Raw genomic sequence first — 20,391 nt, 5'->3', positions numbered from 1 at the left:
GAGCTAAAAGTCTCTTCTTGACAAAAGCACCTTGGTTTTCATGAATAAGGACCGGGAGAACTTCCGAGAGTCTGGTACAAATCATTTTTGAAATGCATTTGTAAGTAGTGGTGCAGCAGGCTATTGGTCTGTAGTCAGTAGCTCCTTGAAGGTTATCAATCTTCGGTATGAGAGATATGGTTGTTGCACTCACTTCCTGAGGAAGCTTACCGGTTTGAAAAAATCCCAACACCGCACAAGAGAAGTCATCCCCAATATCATTCCAAAGCTCTCTGAAAAAACCCGAACCAAACCCATCCGGCCCCGGACTTTTGGTCGAGTGAATCCCAAACAAAGCTTCTTTCACATCCTTTTTGCTGAAAGGACGAATTAGACTCACTTGATGTTCGAGAGTAAGCTTTTGCCCAAACTCGAGGCATTCCTCATCCATTCGTCTAGAAGCCGAGCTTTGCCTCCCCATGAAGTTGCGAAAGTGGTTTAAAAAATGCTCAACCACTTTGTCATACTCATCAACAACAACTCCATTGGCAGTAAACGAACACACTTTATTCTCAACTCTCCTCTTTTTCATGATAGCATGGAAATAACTGGTGTTTTCATCTCCAAGCTTTAACCAACAAGCTTTCGAGTGCTGATGCAAATAGCTGAAATACTGTTTTCGGGCAGCTATGTAGTTAGCATGATTCACCTTTTCAGTTGTAATAGCTGTAGGACACAAAGGGTTGATGGCCAAGGCTTCTTGCGTTGCTATAAACTTGTCCCGAGCTTCATTGTACAGACCAGTAACATCCTCACTCTTCTTAACATAGTGGGTTTTCAGGATATGCTTCACTCTGAACAGTTGCTGGTGCAGAGTGCTCAAATCAGTAACCTTGTGCTTCTTCCAAGAAGAAAGGACAGTCTCTCTGTAACCCTCTTTGAACATCTAGTGATTGCTAAAACGAAAAGGCTTAGTCCCACGGATACCAGTCTTAATGTGTTTAATGAGGCAATAACTGTGATCTGAGAGGGCCCCCCATCTGAAACTAGCTTCTGTATTCGGGAACTTATCTAACCAACTTTCATTCGTAAGAACTCTATTTAACTTTGAGTAAACACGGCTACCTTCCTCATGGTTATTAGACCAAGTAAAAAAGGATCCAGCAGTCTTCAACTCTTCAACCTGACCCCAAGCAAGCCAGTTTTGACTGTCCTGGATTTCTGAACTTCGAACTTTCCTACCCCCACTTCTATCTTTGTACGCAAACATGGCATTGAAGTCACCTAGAATTATCCAATGAGCGTTTAAGTGCCCAATGTTAGTCAGTTTATTCCAAAGATCTTTCCTCTCGTTCAACGAATTACTACCATAGACCGCAGTGAGAAAAAACTCCTCCTTGTAACCCACCATTTTGAGTTTACAGTGAATGAGCTGCCTGTCTATCAACAAAATATCCACATTAACTAGCTTGTCAATCCAAATCAACAAAATTCTAAACGAAGTCTCCTGACTAGAATAAATCTTCCAGTTCGGATTATTTTCCATGAGCTTACTAACTCTATCATGATGAATTTTAGTCTCAAAAAGAGCCCCAAAACCCACCTTATTTATCTTACAAAGATCAAAAACCTCTCGCTGCTTCTCAACATTATTCAGCCCCCTAACATTCCAACCTAGAAGATTGAGACTATCCATTAGAAAGGAGTCTAAGATCAGTAACCAACACTCCCTCTGCATCCTCTAAAGCCTTATATTCGTTGCTGGTCATAACTTCTCGTTGCAGCCTAGTGACATGCTTTGAACCTTTCCTCTTAGGTGTTAACCATTGTTCATTACTTGCAGGTAAAGAAGCATTTTTAACAGCCCCTGTACCCTCAGAAATGGTCCCCCGATCCTCTAAATTACTAACATCAGCAGACTCGTTCCTGGCCTGTAGAACAGTATTTTGAGTTTCAGTATTGCTCTCTGCTGGTTTCGTAACACCATTCCCTTTCTCAAAGACAGTCTCCAGTTTTCCAGCAACATTCTCGACAGCAGGTCGCGTATCCCCTTGCTTGTTTTTCTTCCACATAGCAGGCTTCCCTTTGTTACAGTTAGCGATTGAGTGTCCAAGCATATCGCAAGCCGTACACTTGGTTGGAAGCCACTCAAATTCAATAGGCTGTTCTATTAATTGTTTCTTCTCATTGACAAAGGCTATAGTTCTCGGAAGTTCTTCTTTAATCTCAACATCCACCAACACTCTGGCGTACTTGATCATAGACCTCTCAAGAGTTACCTTATCCGCCATAATCGGTTTCCCTATAGTACTAACAAGGGCACTCAAACTCTTCTTCCCCCAATATTGTAACCCCAGGCCATTTAACCTCACCCAAACAGGGACCGATTTGACCATCCGAGCTGTGTCCATATCCTCCGTCCAAGGCCTCAAAATCACAGGTTTCCTATCAAATTGGATGACCCCAGTCTCAAGAATAACATTCCTAGTAGCTTCATCCTTGAAACTAACTAGAGTGAACCCTGAGTGCATTCTCACTATCCTTTCCACTCCCAAGTTCCCCCATATTCTCTTGATAAAACCCTCAAACACTCTAAAAGGTGGGTTGGTCCCTAATACAATACAGATAATCGAAGATTTCCAGAATGAGGCTTCTACCGCTACTTCATCCAAATCAATATTTGCAACTACCTGATCCCCAATTTTAATCGGTTCAGTAAAAGAGAGTTGAGAGGATGGAGATTTCACCTGATTCAAATTGAATTTGCTCCAAGTAAACTGAGCCGAAGCTTGATAATCCATCTCCGCCGTATCGTCCGCCCAAGTCGGTTTAGGAGTCGACTTAATCTCTTCTGCAACGAACTCCTTCTCCGGTTCCAGTACATCGCACGGGTCCAAGAAAACCTCCGAAGCATCATCTTGGATTGAGGGCAGCTCAGGGCTCGCTCTCACGACTTCCTTGCTGGCAGCACTAGGCTTCGACGCACCTTTCCTCTTCTTCACCATGGGAGGAGGAGCAGAGCACCATACGCCTTAATTGCAATTTATAAAAACCTTGAATTTTAATATGTAATAAATTATATTTTTTGAATTTTCAAGGTCGTTAAAAATCCTTCTAACTTATTGAGATTGTTGGATTTAAGATTATTTTCCAATTTTAATAAGGAAAATCTAACATGGATGAAAATTTAGGGGACTTGATTTGGTATATGTCAAAGTTGGAGGGACACATTACAAAAAATTTTACTTTTAGTCACAACAAAATTTGTGACTAAATGTAAAAAAGTTGTGGCTAATTATAAATTATTATTCTTATGTTGTGACTAAAAGAACCGTGACTAAAGGTATATAGTCACAACAATTATAATTCGTTGTGACTAAATGTATTTTTAGTCACAATACTTGTTATGACTAAAACTAAATCAGTGACAACTTGTGTCTAAATAGTATGTTTTAATCACAAATATTTTTTTGTTGTGATTAAAAGTCACATTTAGTCACAACAAATTTATATTGTGACTAAAAAGTTGTCACTAAAAGTAGCAGTTTTTTGTGGTGACATGATTTGGTAGATATCAAAGTCTATGGAGTATGATTCAGTACACTACAAAAAAAAAAAAAACACCTTTTGTGACAATATTTTAGTCACAACATAAATTTTTTGTGACTAAATATTAGCTCGAATGAGCTTGAAACAGAGTAGGAAAGAAAGAGAGAAAGAGAGAAAGGAATTAACAGAATTGTCTATCATCAAATCTAAGTGTTACAAAGTATTGATCAACTACTTATAGCAGCTAAGATTACAAGAGAAACACACTAACAAACTAACTAATCGTGATTGAGCTAACCTCTTAGCTAACTAGCTTTCTATCTTACTAATCAATGCACTAATCAAGTTTAATACTCCCCCTCAAAATGGAGACGGACTGTAAATGTCTTTCAATCTCATCTTGTGTTTGAAAGTGTTGAATTGATTAGGAAAGAATGGCTTAGTTATGATATCAGCAATTTGATCTTTTGTAAAAACATGAAATGTCTTGATGATGCCTTGTTGTACCTTTTCTCTGACCAAATGACAGTCAATTTTTATGTATTTGGTTCTCTCGTGAAACACTAGATTGGCTGCTATGTGCTGAGCAGATTTGTTATCTCAATATAACAGTGCAGGCCCTTCATGTTCAACTTCAATTCCTTCAAAACAGAAAGAAGCCAAACCACTTCATAAGTGGTGTTAGCCATTGCTCTGTATTCTGCTTCTGCAGAAGACCTTGAAATGCTGTGTTACTTCTTGCTCTTCCATGAGATGATGGTGTTAACTCAAACTTATAGGTCTCCTTGTTTTGATGATTAACAAATATTTGATTATTATTTGTTACTAATGATTTGTTGATTTTGTAACAAAATTAAAAGATAAAATAAATCTTTCATGATAAATTGGTATTTTTACCAAACTTTTGAAAGCAACCCAAAATGGATTCAACAAGCTTATCAAGAGCAAAAATATTCTTCAAGGGATCAACAACTCAAGACCCTATTCAAAAGAGGTCTTCAAAAGCCCAAAGTCAAAAGTCAACCCGAAAGTCAAAGTCAAAGTCAAAGTCAAAAGTTAACTCTCAGGAAAAGTCAACATGGGATCAAAAACATGCAAATCAAGCTAGGAGGCTCATCTACATCAAGACTACTCAAAATCAAATGGTATAAATTTACTTTAGTCTTGTTAAAGTGATTTGCATAGCACACTAAGTTTTATAAATTTAAATTTTGGCCCATTCACTAACTTGTGCAACAAGTTTTCTCACACAATAGTTCAAAAAAAATTTTGATTGAATTTCTAAATCACATTTTATTTAACTAAGAGAACAAAGTTGGAATTTTTAAAATCGGATAATCAAGTAAGAAGTTATGCGCATTTTAGTCCCGAAAAATGTCATTTTTCCCTCTGTGTTAGCCATCCGGAATTCTTGTTGGAATCCGGAATTTTGGTTGTCATCAATCCGAAATTCCGATTCCCATATGGAATTCCAGTTCACGGCTGACTTTGTCTCGGGAAGCGCGCTAACGACTATTTTTCTCTTGAACACTATATAAACTCGATTTTTCTCTCAAAAAGTAAGTTTGTTGAGCATTTATATCAAATACCTAACCTACCTAAGTGATATTAATGAGCTTCCAAGTTTGAAATCCAACAAACACTTTTCACACACTTTGAGCCAAAATTTGTGTTTATTCATCTTGAGTGTGCTTACTTTTCACTCTAGGTTTCCATTGTATCATCATATTTCTAGAGTGATTTCGCTTGTAATATCAAACACATTTTCATATTGTGATTGAGGTGAGGTTGGCACCGGTATTGTAAACAATCTGGTTATAGTGAGATTGGCACTTCAACAATCCGAGAAAGAGGTTAATAGTCCTCGGGGGTGCGAAACTATTGTAAGAGGTTTAGAAATACCTTGGTGAAAATTTCCCGGTTGTAAGGGTTAGTCAAGCCCATTAACTTCGCTCGATATTGGAAGTCAAAGCTAGGTCCATAGCTTTGAAGACCAAGGACGTAGGTGTCATAGCTCTACCGAACATTGTAAAAATTGAGAGTTTGCAATTTCTAATCCTTAAACTCTTTACTTTACAAGTTTGATTATTTGTCATAATATATTGCTTGCAATATTACTTGCTTTTATTTGATTAAGTGACTAATTGCTTAATTTTGTGTTAAAAGTTTTAATTTACCGAAATTAGTTTAAATTTCCAATTCACCCCCCTCCTTGGAAACATATCTTAGGCTAACAGATGGATGATCCTCTTGGGTTTTATGCCCTAAATAAAACTCATTTCAATATAATCAGATTTACTTATTAATATAGATCAGAAATAACATTTAATGTTGCATGGTTCACATGATTTATTTCATGATTATATGTACATAATGTATAAATTCATCTGAAACCCTTTTCACGTACTTGATCCTGTTTATTGTGCCGTCAACACATTGGAAAGTAAACATGACAATGTGAATAAAGTTTCCTAGATTTATCAAACATAGGGTTTTACTGATATGATAATCTACAACAGAGTTTACTTGCATTTGGAGAAGTGCTATGTTCTTTCCAGAGCATTGGTTAAAGTAAAGCTCAGGTTGGATGCATGGAGTATGCATCGGAAGGGACCGATATTGAACTTTGACTTAGATTTATTAAACTTACCGTAATATCTATTCAAGTCAATATCGCCTAGTTGATCCTAGATCAAATGTTCTTAATCCTGTTATGATTAGGCTCAATCTTGAAAGGCTATTCGTGTTCTTTGATTTGTTAGTTAAGCCTACTTTTAGGTCAGGGTGATACTTACATTTTGGGAACACGGTAGTGCAATTGAGTGGGAGCGCTAGCATAAACATGGAATCTATAGCTTCTATCTGGCGAATAGTAAGCAAAGGATGATCTCCTTCGAGCTTGACCAAACGAACATAAATGGTGGAGTACTCATTTCACATAAGCTGAAATATCATTTATACGGGGTCAAGTGTTTTAAGGAATAAATACATTGTAGGGTGTAACGGTAATATAATCCCTTTACAGTGTAGATCATTCATATAGAGAATCATTGATCAAATTAGGATTATAACAATGGATAACTAATGATGCGTCTATATGGTGGAACATATAGAGCATTCTATATACTGAGAGTCCAATTCTAAGTTCTATGCGTGGATTCAACGAAGAATTAATAAGTTAGTGAATTTTAGTGTTCAATTCTTGATCTACTTATTGGAAGCTCGGTTATATAGACCCATGGTCCCCGCACTAGTTGAGATAATATTGCTTGTAAGACTCATGTAATTGGTTTTGATTAATCAATTATAATTCTCAATTTAGACTATGTCTATTTGTGAATTTTTCACTAAGTAAGGGCAAAATTGTAAAGAAAGAGTTTTAGGGGTATATTTGTTAATTATGATACTTTGTATGGTTCAATTAATAAATATGATAAATGACAATATTATTTAATAATTATTTATAGTTTTTAAATAGTTAGAATTGGCATTTAAATGGTTGAATTAGAAAATTGGCGTTTTTGAGAAAATCAGATGCAGAAAAGATAAAACTGCAAAATTGCAAAAAGTGAGGCCCAAATCCACTAGTATAGGGCCGGCCACTTTTATAGGAATTTACCTCTGATATTTTTATTATTTTAATGCCAAATAATTCAAACATAACCCTAGTGGAATGTTATAAATAGATAGTGAAGGCTTCAGGAAAATTACACTTTTCTTCTGACACTTCTGATTCAGAAAAACCTGAGCCTTCTCTCTCCCTATCTTTGGCCGAACCCACTCTCTCTCTCTTCCTCATTGAGATTTCGAAATACTTAGTGTATGAGTAGTGCCCACACAGAGCAAGTGATACCTCAATCATAGTGAGGAAGATCGTGAAGAAAGACTATCAGCAAAAAGGAGTTTCAGCATCAAAGATTCAGAGAAAGAGATCCAGGTTCAGATATTGATAATGCTTTGCTACAGAAAGGAATCAAGGGCTAGATATCTGAACGGAAGGAGTCATTATGTTCCGCTGCACCCAATGTAAGGTTTCTTAAACTTTATACGTGTTTATTTCATCGTTTTAGAAAGTTCATATTTAGGGTGTTAATCAACATACTTGTGAGTAGATCTAAGATCCTGGTAAAATAAATTCCAACAACTGGCCTCAGAGCCATGGTAATTCATTTACTTGCAAGAAATTTGGACTTTAAAACGATTGTTTGTTTGTTTTTGGATGGTATCATGTTGTATTGAGTGTTATTTGATGATTAATTGGTGTTTGTGAATTTTCGTTAAAAATATTTGAATATCTGTTTCTGGAATTATTTTTATTGGATAGTATGGAAACAATTAAGCAAGTTACTTTTTTACAGAACTCAATTTCGATTTAATTTGAATTAGTTATGATTTTTTGAGATTCGAAAAAATCGGAGTTGTGCTGAAATTTTCCTGCGATCGCGAAAACTGTCTGTACAGCTCGCAATATTTTCGTTTTTCTTCGATTTTTCATGCTTTTTCATGGAATTAACTTCCGATTTTTTGTGTAGTTCTGTATTTATACTATTACTATTCCTAATTCAATTCTAATTATCATTATGAATTAATTTAATATTTTTTAAATTTAATTCAAGATATTAGTGTAATTTGAATTTAAAAATAGTTAGTATCTATCTTTTTTGCTTAATAATCTATCTTATTTTTAAATGTGATTATATCTTATCTTATTTTTAAATTTAAGGTCAGATTTTAAATATTTTAAATTTTTTTTTAAATAATTTGACCTTATTTAAAATTTAAAATAAGATAACTATAATCATGTAATTTTAAAAAGATGTAAGATATTTTGCTAACTTTTAAATTTTGTTATTTTATTTATTTAAATTACATTTAAAATCTGAAAAAGATATTCATTTATCTTTTTTAATTTCTTATTTAATTTTTATTTATAAAATAACATTTAATTTTTAAAAGTAGTTAGCAAATTTTGAAATGATATTTAGGTTGGTTGAAACCTAATTTTTCAAAATTGTAGGTTTAATTTAATTTTTTTTTTTTAAATTTCAAATTTTCAAATTTTTTTTAAATTTTTGAAAATTATTTTTTATTTAATTAATTATTTTCGAAATTAATTATTTAATTTAAAATTAAATAAATCCTACATCCAACTATCCAACTAACCTTGTTGCAGGAGTATGTGTTTTAGCTTGTGTGTAAGTTTTCAAAACCTATTATTACTTGATTGCAAATAGCCACGGTTACCTTTTGCCAGATCTAATGATCTGATGGCTCCCTTGGTCAAGATAATAATTTGTAACAGGTATATTTACAATCTTATTTCATCTGTGTATGACCTAGCAACATGATAGGACCCATCCAAAGTGTGCCTGTGTGAGCCTATGTGTTTAATCTCATTATAGATGCATATAGGTTGTTGTTGCTAAATAAAATATCATAGTTCTTGATAGATTTTATTTAGGCCCATTTAGTTTTTGGGCCTATTCAATTAATAACAGTTGTTCATTTTAAGGTTAAATTCCTCTCTTTTGGGCCTTGTGTGAGAGTTGGGAGCCATAGTAGTGGGTACGACATACTGAACCCAGCACCCCCTCACATAAACCACCCCAATTGTGAAGGCTCATTTTCCTGATTTGAATGACTGTACTAGGTTAATTACACTAGTTTAACCTAAATAAAATTGATTAGCAACATAATTAATTTCATTTATTTTGAAATTAATTTAAGAAAACCATAGTTTAAAGAATTTTATATTCTAAGCTAAACTATATGTATTTTCTTGTATTTAATTAAATATAGAATTATAACCATCTAGATTCTTTATGAAGCGTAATTTAAATTTTTCATTAAATATTCCTATTTAAGTTGATATTTAGTTATCTATAACTAACCAGCTTAAATTTGAATATCTTTTGGATTTAAAATTTCAAAATTAAGTTGAGGAATTTTAGGCATTGGTTATTAAGATTCTTTAAATATTTTTTAAGTTAATATCTTTTCGAATATTAACTTAAAATTGAATATTTTAGATATTTTTTAAGTTAATATCTTTTCGAATATTAACTTAAAATGGAATATTTTTAAATTAAGTGGTTACAACTTAATTTTTGATATTTAATTAAATTTAAATTTGAAATTATTTAAGTTCTATTTTTTTAATACAACTTAAATTAGATATTTTTTTAATTTTGAGGAAAAGATACTTAGTCAAATAAGATATTTTCTAGATAGTTATTTCTAGACTACTTATTATTTCTAATATTAAATAGGAAAATATTGTACATTGTGAAAATAATTATTTAAATAATTAATTTTGGTACAATTTATTTTAAGTATAATTTTCCTAGTATTAAACTAGAGATTAATAATTAAGCCTTCTCTACACTTAATTATTTATTTCTTGAATTTAATACATTTAATTAATTTGAAAATTAAATATCTAAGTTGATTTTCATCATGATACTTAAATATTTCTTTTTCATGACACTTAATTAAATAGAAAATTATTTTTAGTTGAAATTTATTTTTTCAACTAAATTTAAATAATTTTCAAAATATATTTTTTCTTTATTTTATTAATCAAATTTCGAAATTGCATTTCTTAAATGCTGGAATTTCGAATTTTATTTGAAAAATAGATTAAAGTTGTAAATTATTTATTTTAATTTTTGACCAACTTAAATCAATGATTTTTTTTCATTTATTGATTAAATTAAAATAAATGAAGTAAAATATATTTTATTAGAAATTTAATTAATTAGTCAAAGGAAAATCTAGATAGGTGATATTTTTGCTTGAAGTATTTTTCTAGTGTATTTAATTAAATAGAAAATTAATATTTAAGTTGATTTTCATCATCATACTTAAATATTTGAAATTTTTCTTATATATATTTAATTAAATAGAAAAATTATATTTTTTGTTGTAAATTAATTTTATTAATTAATTTTGGGCCAACATCAAATTAAAATAATTTTTCCAGGATTTATTTTTTATTTTAACATGCATTTTTCGAAGATTGTATTCTTAAATACTTTAATTTTTCGAAATGCAATATATATTTATAGAAAATAAAAATTGAGTTGTAAATTAATTTAAATTAATTTTGTAACAACTTAAATTGAATATTTTTCTAAATATTTATTGGAAATTATTACTAAGATGGAAATAATTCATGTTATTTTCATATCCATCTAAGTAAAATTTATAAATATTAAATTAAAATTTATATTTAGAATTTTTCATTCTAAATTGGAAATTTTAATTAAATAAATATATATTTAAAATAAATAGATTAAATAAAGAGAATCAAAGAAAATACAACTCACGTTAAATAATGAGCTTTATTATTATTAAGATATTCGATCTCCATTGTTGGTCTTACAATAGTTAAATGTTTTTAATATAACCTCGAGACGCTAGACTTCGTCCCCCTATGGATGGTTATTCGTTGAACGCACTTAACACCGTAAGATCTCCTTTGATAAGTGTTTTGTAAGTTTTCGTCTCTATTAGACTCTCTCCTACGGTGACTACTTAGAGATAAACTTATAAAACATGAAACAATGGTCGAAGCTCATAAAATGAGAATAACCTTGACTCTCGCCTACCGGGACAACGTTGGATTCTTATTTTGATCGAATAAAAGGTTGCTAAAATGGTTTCTATTTTAGATGAGCTGACAACTCTATTCAATAAATGATACTTTGACTCTCGCCTACCGGGACACTGTATCAGTTTGTTGGAAACCTTGGAAATTATTTAGGATTGTATGTTTTAGTATTTTCACTTGTCATTCCTACTTGCTATATGTTTAATAATTTCTGAATTGTGTATGAATTTATATTGAACCATGTTATTTTCTGTTATTAAATTGTAGTTTAATTTCGAATCTTCATTGTTGGTCTAACATGTTTGTTTTTCTAATGAGATAAATCCCTAGTGGATTTTCACCATTAGACATACATAATAGTGTTAGATCTCGAAAGATAAATATTGTATATACGACATCTAGCTGTTCATCAATTGATGACACCTTAGACTAGTATTTTTACGATATGAAACAAGAAGATTGTATAAATAAGATTACTTTGACATTCGCTAATCGAAGCATCGTTGGATTCTTATTTATAAACGAAATTATCCTAATTCCTCTTAGCTTATTCATTTCGAATTAGCTCAATAATATATCATTGGATGAATGGTCTATAAATCATTTCATGTCATTCTATATTTTCTCTTAAGAAATTAAATGACGCATATGATTATAATCCCGAAATTCTATTCCCAATTGATATAAATCCTCAATCTTAGAAATCTCCTACTTGTATGGGCAAATCTGACTTAGAGTTAAATTAGTAGTGGTGGTCCAAGATAGAATTACTTATAATATTTGGTATAAATTCAAGTCTTTGACTTTAATTTTAGATTCCAAACAGAAATTTTCTTATATTTCTAATTCCAGAATACAATACAGTTACACTTTCTCAAGTGTTTAATATCCATCTTCTATTAATGGATTCAAACTGTATGGAATATGAGTTAGGTATTCTGTGACCAGAATCCACTTGCACTATTCTAAGAATTCTTTGATGTAACTAAACCTAAGTCATCAAAAGACACTACCCTTTTTTTTTAATCTATGGCATTTGTATCTTGTTCATAGTGGATTTGACAAGATCAATCTCTGCAAAGAGTTAATATGCCTATATCCACTGAAAGTAGTTCATCTCATTCGCAGATGGATGCACATTCAAGGGTGGATATGAGTTTTTCGTTGTATTCTTAAAACGATAACTCTAGATTATACCTTATGCAAAGAAATTTGAAATGTTTAAAAAATTTCATTAACTTTTAGCAATTGTTAAACACCATTAAGGTAAGTGGTTAAAGATCTTGCGAACTGATAGGGGTGGAGAAATAGTTAGTAGATATGCAGTTCAAAGATCATTAGATTAATTTTTGAATTATATCCAAACTTACCTCCCCAGAAATTTCGAGTTGCATATTGATGATTAGTTACTGGTCATTGCCTAATTCCTTCCATGGTAATACAATTTTAGAATGATGTAATGGTTGTATACTTAATGTAAATCATTACTAGATTCATGGATGACCTAATCAAAATCTTAAGAAAAGCTAGAACTATTAACCTTGGTTTGTTAGCTATTCTAAGTGATTAGGGGTGGATCATCCCATAGTCAATAGATAAGAAAGTGTTTGTTTAAACAAATACTAATTTTCTAAGAAAATGACTAAGTCTGAAAATAAAGTAGCAAATAAAGGAGATATTTTTTTTCTTGATTCCAAAAGTGTTCTATCATCTTATTTGACATATGATGATCTCACTGCCTCTGTTGTCTTGTCACAACCGAAGAGATCAATACCATTTAGTTTTCTTAGACATAATTCACGGTACCTTGTCGTAGTGGGAGAGTTTCTAGGAACTCACCTTCTTATAACTTGGGAGACACTAGTGATTAAAATCTATTGTGAGTTTAAACAAGTAATGGATTGTCAAGATAAGAAACTAAGAAGAAAAGCCAATAGAACTATGGTTTAATCCATTCACATGGAATAACCTAAAGTTTTCTATTACAAGGACATAAAAGGAAATTTTAGTTAATAAGTCTATTATATCGACTTAACAAACTTCCTGTTCCTAGTATTATAGGTTTGAGTTTATCTAAACCTATGGCTTATGGTATACCTGGTAATTACTTACTCTAATGCAAGCAACTTACTTTAGTAAGATGCTGAAGCATTTTCTTTCAAATGGCAATCTATAGAAGCTTCACAACTTCTTAGGCAAAGATTTTATTTATCTAAGGAAAAGTCTAAACTATTTCAGAAAAGATAAAGCCATGAAAGAATTTCTTAAATCAACAGTGAGAGGTCTTAGACATGCTTTAGTATGCCTTAGACCAGACACCTGCTGTTGAGTGGGAGTAATGAGTAGGTATCAGATTAATTTAGGAGAAGAACATTGGAAGACAATCAAGTAAATCTTAAGATTAAGAAGAGGAACTATATGTTAGTCTATAAGAGTGTGTTTAAAACTCTTAGACTACACCACATCAGATTTCGAAATTTGCCTTTGTGCTAGAAAATCTTTCTGATAAGATGGTGGTTACTCTGGGGGTGGAATAGTGATTTTGGAGAAGTGTAAAAACATATCTGAAGTCTCTAGGTCTACCAGGAAGGGACTGAATGTTAAAGTTACAGGAAAGGTACTTATTCAGTCTAAGGAAAGTTCTATACATTTTTGGCACCATTCCAAATTGCCTAAACTACTAGTGTTATTTCCCTATCAACCAAAAGTAGTTGCCAAAGGTATAGAATCCAGTATCCCAAGAGAGTAGACATATAGAGAGGAATTTCACATTATAAATAATTTTGTGATTAAGGAAGAGTAATGGTGGAGAAAAGGTTGTGGTTAATTCAACCTTTCAGATCCTATTACGAGGAGTTTACTACTACTACACTTGATTTGTATATCAAGGTGTTGAGATTATTTGAAACGCACTTTTTGTTTTATATTAGTGCAAGTGAGAGTTTGTTGGGTTTTATGCCCTAAATAAAACTCATTTCAATATAATCAGATTTACTTATTAATATAGATCAGAAATAACATTTAATGCTGCATGGTTCACATGATTTATTTCATGATTATATGTACATAATGTATAAATTCATCTGAAATCCTTTTCACGTACTTGATCCTGTTTATTGTGTCGTCAACACATTGGAAAGCAAACATGACTATGTGAATAAAGTTTCCTAGATTTATCAGACATAGGGTTTTACTGATATGATAATCTACAACAGAGTTTACTTGCATTTGGAGAAGTGTTATGTTCTTTTCAGAGCATTGGTTAAAGTAAAGCTCAGGTTGGATGCATGGAGTATGCATCGGAAGGGACCGATATTGAACTTTGACTTAGATTTATTAAACTTACCGTAATATCTATTCAAGTAAATATCGCCTAGTTGATCCTAGATCAAATGTTCTTAATCCTGTTATGATTAGGCTCAATCTTGAAAGGCTATTCGTGTTCTTTGATTTGTTAGTTAAGCCTACTTTTAGGTTAGGGTGATACGTACATTTTGGGAACACGGTAGTGCAATTGAGTGGGAGCGCTAGCATAAACATGGAATCTATAGCTTCTATCTGGCGAATAGTAAGCAAAGGATGATCTCCTTCGAGCTTGACCAAACGAACATAAATGGTGGAGTACTCATTTCACATAAACTGAAATATCATTTATACGGGGTCAAGTGTTTTAAGGAATAAATACATTGTAGGGTGTAACGGTAATCTAATCCCTTTACAGTGTAGATCATTCATATAGAGGATCATTGATCAAATTAGAATTATAACAATGGATAACTAATGATGCGTCTATATGGTGGAACATATAGAGCATTCTATATACTGAGAGTCCAATTCTAAGTTATATGCGTGGATTCAACGAAGAATTAATAAGTTAGTGAATTTTAGTGTTAAATTCTTGATCTACTTATTGGAAGCTCGGTTATATAGACCCATGGTCCCCGCACTAGTTGAGATAATATTGCTTGTAAGACTCATGTAATTGGTTTTGATTAATCAATTATAATTCTCAATTTAGACTATGTCTATTTGTGAATTTTTCACTAAGTAAGGGCAAAATTGTAAAGAAAGAGTTTTAGGGGTATATTTGTTAATTATGATACTTTGTATGGTTCAATTAATAAATATGATAAATGACAATATTATTTAATAATTATTTGTAGTTATTAAATAGTTAGAATTGGCATTTAAATGGTTGAATTAGAAAATTGGCGTTTTTGAGAAAATCAGATGCAGAAAAGATAAAACTGTAAAATTGCAAAAAGTGAGGCCCAAATCCACTAGTATAGGACCGGCCACTTTTATAGGAATTTACCTCTGATATTTTCATTATTTTAATGCCAAATAATTCAAACATAACCCTAGTGGAATGTTATAAATAGATAGTGAAGGCTTCAGGAAAATTACACTTTTCTTCTGACACTTCTGATTCAGAAAAACCTGAGCCTTCTCTCTCCCTATCTTTGGCCGAACCCACTCTCTCTCTCTTCCTCATTGAGATTTCGAAATACTTAGTGTATGAGTAGTGCCCACACACAGCAAGTGATACCTCAATCATAGTGAGGAAGATCGTGAAGAAAGACTATCAGCAAAAAGGAGTTTCAGCATCAAAGATTCAGAGAAAGAGATCCAGGTTCAGATATTGATAATGCTCTGCTACAGAAAGGAATCAAGGGCTAGATATCTGAACGGAAGGAGTCATTATGTTCCGCTGCACCCAATGTAAGGTTTCTTAAACTTTATACGTGTTTATTTCATCGTTTTAGAAAGTTCATATTTAGGGTGTTAATCAACATACTTATGAGTAGATCTAAGATCCTGGTAAAATAAATTCCAACAGATCCAACAAAAATACAGAAACCAATGGTCGATCTCCTTGTATCTGGGCATGCTGCCCAATCTGAGTCAGTGTAGGCATGTAATTTAACTTTTGTGTTTGCAACAAAAAAGATTCCTTGCCAAGGGCAACTCTTGACATACTGTAGAACCCTTTGAGTTGCATGCATATGTGTGACTAGAGGTGTGGATAGAAACTGAGTCAGCTTATTCATTGAGTATGAAATATCTGCTCTAGTGATTGTTAGGTACTAAAGTTTTCCAACAATCCTTCTATACAGTGTTTGATCAGCCAGTTTTTCTTTCTCATCTTGGCCAAGTTTGAGATTGGCTTCCATTGGTGTAATCATAGGCTTACTTCCTAGGTATCCAAGGTCTTCTAACACTTGTAGTGCAGAAGGTCTTTGGGAAACAAAGATTCCTTTATCTAATCTTACAACTTCCAACCCCAAGAAATACCTTAATTTCCCCAAGTCATTTAGCTGAAATTGAGCATGCATTATGACTTTTAATGCTTCAAGTTCATCCAAGTTGTTGCTGGCCAGGATGAAATCATCCACATAAACCAGTAAACCAGTAGGAAAATAAAATTGCCATCAAAATGCTTGATGAATAAGGAATGGTCTGTGGCTGAATGATCTGTGGTCTCTGTGTAGTTTCCAAAGCTACACTTAGTTTGAAGGGGTTGTCAAGGATACTAACATGTTAGTTAGTTATCCATGTGTTAGTTAGGTGTTGATTTTACTTGTTATACCCAAAATCCAGCTGCAATTCAGAAGTTGACACGTGTCCTGCGGTGGAATATGAACCACCTGATATAATAAAGTTATATCATTAAAAGAAAAATAAAATAACTCGTTATAAAAGTTTAATAGAAAATATTAACAACTCGCTGACTATATAGTATTAAGCGAGATAAGGATAAAAAATTATTAAAACTGATATTAACGAGACACGCGCCTGCCTTGGAGTACATAGTCAAAGAAGATATTTATTTATTCGTAGAATAAATACAAACATACATGGTAACCTCGAATTACATATAGCGAGACGACACTTCACGATCATAACTCAAATAAAGAGACATAATGAGGCAAACTATCTGCTCACACTTAGCATTTTTTCCACATCACGATGGACAAGGGAGATAACTCATGTTAAGCGAGATACAATCGTCCAAATCAGCATTAATCATCGAAAAGGATAAGAACAAAAGGCAGTGCAGTTATCAAATATTATCCCACATGCAATTAAACAAAACGTGGGAATTGTTCCTGTTTCATGAACAATTACATTTTTAAACTGATCCCAAGAAAATAATTGCCAACCTATATTCCTATAAATAGAGACAGATTCCACAGAAAAAGGGACGAAGAATTTTTTAGAGAAGAATATTATTAATTTTATATTGTATTCTGTACTCAAAATACCATTAATAAGAAAGACTCATGGAGTATGCAGATTTTAACTGCAAAACCACGTAAAAATGTCTGGTGTTATTAATTTCATATTATCTGTAATATATTTATTATTACGAAAAGGCTCATTAATGTTTTGTTAACAAAAATCTACGTTAACATTACTGTTACAAACTGTTTGTATATAAATACCTTTTTTTGTAATCAACACTAATACAATAAATTATTTCAATCTCTCTTTTAACTCTGTTTCTCTCCTTTCTCTCTATTCTGTTATTTCTGTTATTGTCCATATCGTTACAAATACTATGATATTGACTTGTATTAATAGATTGTGTAAAGTTATAATATATGTTCAATAAACTCGACCCCAAAACCAACTATGGGTCAGGTCTGGGTCTAGGGTCTGGGTCCGAGTCTCGGTTTCGGGTCCGGGTTAGGATCCCGGTTATGGTCTGGGATTTGGGTAAAGGTCTCAGGGTTGGATCAAGGTTTGGGCCTGGGTCCCGGGTTCGGATTCCGAATCTAGGTTCGGGTTCGGGTCCGAGTTTGGGTCTGGGTCCAGGTCAGGGTCCGAGTCCAAAGCCCGAGTCCAGATCTAGGTCCGAGTCCAGGTCTTGAATTTAATGTTTTATATGTATTGAATTTGGGTCGGATCAGAGATCCGAAAAAAATTAGGCAGGGCAAAGCGGATTTGATCCGAGATCTAATAAGTATCCGAATGTTTTAGATCCAATAAGTATTGGAATCGGAACTCCAGCCCAATTCAACTAAATGGATCTCTTTAACACGCCTACACTTAATCTAGAGACCAAGTATATGTTAGTCAACAAGAACATATAGCTAGTAAGTGGAGTATGTCACTAACAAAGCTAGTAATTATGAAGGTAGGGCAGCGGTAGGGCCGGTCCTAGGCATAGGTGGGCTAGACCCATGTCTAGGACCCACTCATTTTAGGGACCTAAATAAAAAAAATATCTTTTAAAAAATATATATTTTTTTAATAATTTTTAAAAATACCATTTATCTTTAAGGGTTAAAAGAAATGATTTATAGTCCATTTTAACTAGGCAACATTAACATAGACTCGGTCTCTAAATTAAGTAGTTATCGTGCGACTGTAGATAGATCTTCACTTAATTGGCTCGTCATCCTTATGTATAGTTACATGTGAATCTCATCTTTATATTTTCTACATATCATGAGCTAACGTTTAAGTTAATAAGTTGGATGTTATTGTTCGTTATCGGGTTTGGCATTAAAATTAGATTCTATAAGGGAAATTTACACCCATTACTGATTTTTCCCAATTTCTTTCTTTTATACTGTTACACGCTGGAATCAACTTTTATACTGTTTTTTTTTTTTTTGGCAGTTTACTGCCTTGCAAACTTTATTATGTAATGGGCTGATGCTTGCCACTTGTCACGATAGGGTTTTGCCACGTTTTTTTTTTTAAACAATTTTTTTTTTTGGCACATTTGCAAACTTTACATAAAATATATATCTTTATATATTAAAAGTGTCTATTTAACGGCAATTCTTGGTTTAACAGAATATACTTAAAAATAAAAGAATATTCTGTTAAATTTAACGATTAGGTTTGATCTCCCGTTAACAAATAAACCCAATAATTAAACCCAAAAAAATTAAACAATCTTTTAAATATTAATAATCTCTTTTTAAATTAAAAAAAACATCTTAGCCACATATCTCTCTAACAAACCTATCTTGGGAGAATATTAATATATTTTTTTTATTTATTTTTTAAAAAAGAAAAATATTTATATATTAAAGTTAATCTCACGTTATCTAATGTTTTCTCTGGATAAGCATAGGAAGCAGAAATACCACTTCTATCTTATAGGAAGCAGAAATACCACTTCTATCTTTGTGTGATTGCAGATATACCACTTCTGTCATTGACCCACTTTTTAGCTTTATAAATGGAGATGTTCATATAATATTAACACTTTACAGAATATTTATAGATATAAACTTACATTACATGCTATATTAAAAAAAAGAACTGAATAGAATAATCTACTACTCCAATAATAAATTTATTTACAATTTTATAATTACACTAATATTATTTTTAATACATTATTAAATAATATTTCAAATATAAATATTTAATTTTTTCAAACAAAAAATTTGTAATCTTTAAAAATAAAATACATTCAAAATCTTAAAAAGACCAAAATCTTAAATAAAACTAGCAATACGTGGCACGGCACGTACATTCACCTAGTATATATTATAATCTTAAAAAACGTGTGCAGTGGGGGGTTTTTCATTTTTTTTTTTTTTTAATTTTCTTTTAATTAAAATTATATTATATTTTAAAGGTATAAATGTGTGATGTGACTTGTGTTGTCACTTTAGTGACATATATTTTTTTTTATTATTTTTTAATTGAAATTGATGATAAAAATATGTCACCTAAAATATTTCAAACTTATTTCTTTCACTTTAATCTCTCTTCTCCATTATTCTCTCTTACTATTCATCATCTTCTTCATTTTTTTCACTCTCTACTTCCTCAAGTTCTCTCTATTTCTCTCCATCAACATATAACTTTTTTATTTTTTTTCATGTTCAGTTCTTCTTCTTCATCTTCTTTTCTTTTCTTCTTCTTTTTTTTTTTAATTTTTTGAAGTTCTTAGTTACGTTTTTTTTGAAAATATAAGAGTTAGTGTGGTTTTTTTTTTTGTTCTAATTTTCCAGATCTTTCTTGCAAATATAGTGCATTTAGTATTGAGGATGTGCACAACATAGTTAATTTTTGATCATTTTTTTCTTTTATTGTTTTTTTTTTGTTTTAGTATTGTTTTAGTATTGTTTTACTGTTGTTTTTCATGATTTATTTATTTGATGCCGATTTCACTGCCCTTGCTCCATCTCGCTGGAATTAATAGGTATTTTCTGGGTGTTCTCGTGTTGTTGTGATGGTTATGTATGTGAGTGTGGAAGATGGAGGCTATAAATACATTT

This window comes from Cannabis sativa, chromosome X, assembly GCF_029168945.1.
Source record: "Cannabis sativa cultivar Pink pepper isolate KNU-18-1 chromosome X, ASM2916894v1, whole genome shotgun sequence".
NCBI lineage: Eukaryota > Viridiplantae > Streptophyta > Magnoliopsida > Rosales > Cannabaceae > Cannabis > Cannabis sativa.
Note: the sequence above shows the minus strand (reverse complement) of the source record.